This window comes from Lemur catta, chromosome 10, assembly GCF_020740605.2.
Source record: "Lemur catta isolate mLemCat1 chromosome 10, mLemCat1.pri, whole genome shotgun sequence".
Classification (NCBI taxonomy): Eukaryota; Metazoa; Chordata; class Mammalia; order Primates; family Lemuridae; genus Lemur; species Lemur catta.
The window spans coordinates 28,448,135-28,454,134 of record NC_059137.1 but is presented as its reverse complement, the minus strand read 5'-3'; the positions used below and the strand labels follow the sequence as shown (position 1 = coordinate 28,454,134).

The 6,000-nt window shown below is 37.2% G+C and overlaps 1 pseudogene; it reads right to left on the bottom strand.

The window, feature by feature from the left end:
* Positions 1-431: 431 nt before the first annotated feature.
* On the bottom strand, positions 432-5,437 carry LOC123645667 (annotated as a pseudogene).
* Positions 5,438-6,000: the final 563 nt, after the last annotated feature.

The following is a 6,000-nucleotide window of genomic DNA, read 5'->3' as shown; positions in this document are numbered from 1 at the left end:
TTCAATTTGTTCATCATTTTCTCAACCTATTGAGAGCATATGTTGCCAAAAACAAATTTCAATTTGTTCATCATTTTCTCAACCTAGCCCCTTAGTCCCTTTGTAAGGAGTCACTAAACTTTTAGGTATAAAGGATGCAGTGGAACAGCTAAAGTTAATTTCACAGTTGAACTAAAAGATGACAAACCAATATCAGGCATATGTTGTTCAAAGACACTTGAGTATCTACTTAGGCCTTGTCGATTTTTCTTTTTCTTTTTTTTTTCTTTTAAACTCTGGAAATGGGAAGCCTTGCTTAGGAAAGCAAATAATCACATATGGCTTTAAGACCAAGAGTCACCCAGGGCAGTCCCTCCAACTTCGTACCCACAAGGTCCACATTTCAGCACCAGGGGAGTATGAGAGGCATATTCAGTGCTTAAAGGGGGAGGTCAGCAGTGAGTGTTGATTGCACACACTTGTAAAGAGTCACAGCTTGTCATTTCTAGAAACTGCAGCCAGACATCAGGATATAGTCCCCCTGGGGCTGAATAGGAATTTGTAGTAGCTGCCATCTGTACAAATTGCAATGACAGCATATGGCTCCGTTCCAAAGGTACAAATGTATGGTGAGCCTGAGGGAACCTGATATTTGAAAAAACTCCATTTGGAACTTATTTTGGAAGGAAACTGGCTGACACCAAACTAGACTGCTTATTCATTATTGGATCTTCAGCACCAAAAATGTGTACTGTGCCATGGTCACTGGCTACACAGATGAGGGAAGCTTCCCAATTGAAGTTAATGCAATAAATATTTTCAGCTTGAGAGTCATAGTTCCTGAATTAAATGCCCTGATAAAGTAGCAAACATTCTTATAAGGGTCCTCTTTTAAGATGCAGTTGCAATTAGTGTTCCTTACAGGTTGAGAGCAAGGCAGTTCAGGATGCCCTTGTGTGCAAGAGTGTCTGCATGTGGCTTCTTGATGCTGGCCAGGACTATAAGCTTTGTGACTCACATGCACGCTGGGGGAGGCCAGGAGAGAGATGTTACTATCTATCAGGACACAAGACACGAAGCCCTTTAGGGTGATAGCAGGTTTCAAAGATATGCAACAAATGAGGACTGTGTTTCCATGGAAACGCCATAATCGTGGAACCCAAAACAACTACAAATCTATCTCATCACAATTTGACTGCCTTAACTTGTGTAGAAACTTCTATTTCAATAATAGTCTTCTTTTTCTGCTCATCCTAGATCATCACTATTGGGATGGTATTTCAGCTTTTTCCCACCATGGTCTAAAGCTAAATAGCTACTGCAAAACAACCTTTCAGCATGGCCTCCTTGTTGAAACTCTTGTTTCTCTTTCTTTTTTTTTTTTTTATTGGATCAGTGTTACGGATTTTGGAATTCAGTTTCCATTCCACGTGCAAAGCATCTGTGGTCCCTGTGGAAGGTGGGAGGCTTACAAGATAAGAGGTTCATGGTGCCTGAGAAGGTTCATGGCACCCACTCCTCAGTGCCACCTGCCTGCCACTTGTGGACACCCAGAGGAGGTTGGGTCACACTGGGCGTTGTCTGGGCTGGAAGAGCTGGATGGAAGTGCATAATCCTGAGGGATCCCACGGACTGTCCAGTGTAACCACCTTGAACCTGCCAGGCAGGGGCTGCATGATTTTTAATACTATTGCTTTTAGTTTTTGTTTTTACTGTGTTTTTTTTTTTTTTTAAATAGAGATGGGGTCTCAGTATGTTGCCCAAGGAGACCTCCAACTCCTATGCTCAAGTGATCCTCCTCCCTCAGCCTCCCTAATAGCTGGGATTATAGGAGTGGAGCCACTGGGCCTGGCATCTTTTATATTAGAAAACAAAATGTTATAGATATGTAAATCCTTTCACAATTAAGATGATCGGATGCAAGGTAATTCCAATGGAATTTTTTTGGATTGTGTCGGAATGATTGTAAATCTCACCTGAAAGAAAAACTGTTTTGAGACTCGTCAAGAAAATGTTAAAAAGACACAACAAAGGGGTATTTGCTTTACAAGGTAATAAAATGCTTTATATAAACAGCAGTAACTGAGGTGATGTGAGACTAATATATGAAGAGAGAGAACAATAGAATGAATAGAAAGTCAAGACATGGACCTATATATACATATAAATAATTTAGAATACAATAAAGGAGACATGAGATCTGTAGGGAAAGATTGGATAACCAATAAATGGTAATAATAGAGCAGTCAGCTAATCATTACATCAAAATAATTTCCAAATTGCTGAAAGATTTTAATATTTCTTTAAAAATCCACCAAACATATTTTGGAAATAACATCACTAAATTTCATAAACAATAAAGATAGGTGATAGTTTTGACTGGAAAAAAATAACATTCAAAAACAAAATTTAATGAAAAAGAAAGGCAGAAATATCTTTTTATAATGGTCATTATATATGTATATGTATATAAATACATATGTATAAATTTCCAGAAATCCAATGAGAAAGATGAAAAAAAATAGAGAAATGAGTATATTATAAAAAGATGTATAAGTAAATGGCCAAAAATGGAAAAACCTTTGCATAGATATGACAAAGATTTGATAGTCATAATGTGTCTAAAATTTTCTTAAAATTTAATAAGAAAAGATAAAGAAAGAAGAATGAATATATCACAAAGAAGATATATTGATAGTCAAGAATCACGCAAAAACTTTCAACTTCAGTAGTATAGCCAGGGAACTGAAAATGAATAAGTTTTCACCTATCAAACTGACAAATAATATTTTAAGGACTAATAATAACTATGTTTTCATAGACACCACAGTCACTCTCTTGCCTTGCTGGTAAATTGCTACAGCCCTTCTGGAAGGAAATTTGGGAGTATTCTTCAAAAGCTTTAAAAATAGCTGTGCTTTTTGAGATGACACTTTTACATCTAGGAAGTTATCCAAAGGAAGTAGCTATGGACGAATTTACAAATTTCTTTACATGATTGAACATCTCAGTATAGTTTAAAGACCAAAAAGTTGGACATATTTTAACTGGGTAATTATTGAAGATTTATTAAAGAATTATCATCCTTCAATGCTATACTATGAAGGATATTTTTTGACAGAGAAGAGTACTCATATGTTAGCCATATGTAATATGAGGTTATAAAACAAAATAGACTTATGATTTGACTTTCATACATAACGGTTTTTGGCACTTACATATCTATTAATACCTTCCTACTGAAAACACAGCTCTGTGTTAAAGTCGGGGACGTCAGAGAGTGCAAAATAGTTGTGGGAGTCCTCTCAGAACTGAAAGCTGAGTCCATAAGCACCACTGGTTCTAATGACTGCCTACGAAGGAGTTAGGCAATGAGGGTTAGGAACTGCATCTTAAGTGCTATTTGAAAACTTCAGAACCTTTATCCCTCTCCCTTTTCAAAAATTATTTATTTTTCTATAGTAATCATTCATTCATTTAACACATAGTTTTTGAGCACTTATTAGGTGCCAGGCACTATTTTAAGTGCTGGGGTAGAAGCAGTAAGCAGAAAAAGTCATTGCTCTTGTGGAGCATATATTCAGATACAATGGTGAAATATACAATGTGTCAGAAGGTGATAAATGCTATGAAAACAAAACAAAAGTGAAGAAATAGAGAATACAACCTCTTTGATTCATTAATATTGGAACAAAGACCTAAAGGAAGTGAGGGGGTGGGCCATGGTGAGTTCAGAGGGAAAGAGGGAACATTGGAAACAGAGGTAACAGCAAGGGCAATGGTCCTGAGTCAGGAGTGTGCCTGGTGGGGTAGGAGCAGCAAGCACAGCAAAGGTGCTGGAATGGAGTGAGGCAAAGGAAGAATGTAAGAGATGAAATTAGAGAGGAAACTGGGGGCCAGAGAACATAGTGAGATGAAGGTTAGCAAGGAAATTCTTAAATTATGAAACCTGATGTTTAAATTCTACCAAAGAAAGCAAGGAGCTTGACAGACTCTCTACAACTTTTGAGCTAATCTCAAGGGAAGGGAATTTCCAAGGGCAATGACTTCCAACAGGTGAACAAAACAGGGTGAATATCTAAGGTCTATTGACAGGTATGAAAGGTATATGGATATAGATTAGGGCTAAAAAGGGGGGGTTGAAGCTTCCTAGAAACCCAAAATGATTCAGAAATAATTTGCATTATGTATATATAAATTAAAGTTTACTTTTGAAAACATGTCAGAAAATGTCAGTGAGTGTCCTCATTGGCCCACCAAGCATGAAGAATGAATATCTCTGGTTCACTTTTGCAGTCAGTTTCCTTTCAAACAATATGCATACGGAGACTTGTAACAGCTTGCTATAGAGAAAATCACTAATTTGAATTGTTATCCTGGACTCAGAAATGGTCCAGATTATTTGGCAGCTTAATTTCTTCCAGTTTGCATGGCATTTGCATTTTAATACAGTGTCAATAGATATGACTATCTTCTTTGAACATTTTATACCTTTCTTTTATAGAGTAGTTACTCTGATCAGAGGATAAAATAACAACTTAAAATGAAGTCTCTGATGAAAATCAGGCCAACCAATTGAAATAAATTTACAAAGAAATCCTATGTCAAGAGGCATGTGTAACAGAGCAAAATGATATACTTAAGCTGTTTTAGAAAAGATGAATTATTATAAATGCTGCATAAACAAGAGAAGGAACTTCAAAATATTGGCATCTGAAAAACACAGAGCTTAACCAAGGGGTGAAACTCCATAGTACATAACTGTACTATGCCCTTTAAACTATATGTCTTAAGAGGATTGCATATTTATTTGTTAATTTGAGAAATATTATTGTGAATGCATCCTTTGTCAAGGACTGTGCTGGAAACTGGGATAACTCAGTTCAGTGGGGAAGCTTGGTAAGTGAACTAACTATATGATAAACAGTATGAAAGAGGTAAGCACACAGTGGTGGCGAGGGTGCTGTAGGAACATAGAAAAGACTGGAAAATTGGGAAAGGCTTCTTAAAAGAGATGTTGCTTGGGATAACCTGAAAATCAGGATTTGAAGGACAGTGCTGTGGAAAGATCCTTGGAAAGGGGTCAAAGGAGCCAGTGTCTAGTATGAGCTCTGACACTACCCAAATCTGTGACTTGAAAGATGATGGGAGAAGTGTATAAAAAGGGAAGAGACAGGAAGAGTAGATGCTGTGAAAGAGAAGAATGCTCAGCACTAGGAAGAAAAGCCAAGAGCCAGGAGGAATGCAGCTATTGCTTTTGAGCAGCTATGCCTAGGGAGCCACTTAACCTGGGCTTCTTAAACTGGAGAGGCAGTGCTGACAATTTTAATATCCTTCCTGCACATGCTCCACTGTCTATAGACTTTTCCAACTCCTCCACAACAATTTCTGAAAGCAAAGGTCGATCTAATCCAGATTTCCCAATGGATGGTCCCAGAATCTCCTGTAACACAATCATCCATGGTCATTATTAAAGATTCAGAACCTTGGGTTTTACCTCATTGTTGCTGAAACAGAATATCTGGGGCTGGAATCCAGAGATCTGTATTTTCACACATTTTTTTGGTAATTCTTTTGCACCAACTCATTCTGGTTCACCAACCTCAGTCTCCTTGCCATCCAATGAAGCTAGTACCCATGCTTGCAGCCCGAGACAAGAATTCTGTGGTGACTAAAACCCCATGACTCTCAATTCCTCATGGAATGAGTTTTCTGCTTCATTGTATAATCTCCCATCTCTGATCCAACTTACTTGTGTTTAAATTTTAAGTTCATTTAGTGTTTCCAGAAATAACACAGGGAATTTACTATGTTAAGTTGTTAAGAAGCAAAGTAGGAATTTAAGTTGTGCATATTGTAATACTTTGATCTTATCTGTGAGCAAAAATATTCATGAAAAAATACCGAAAAGAAATACAGCCAAATGTTAGCCATTTGTGCCTTCATGGGTGAGATTATTGTTCATTTTAGTCATCTTTCTCTTTTTACACAGTTTTCAGACTCTAAAATAAGCAGATATTT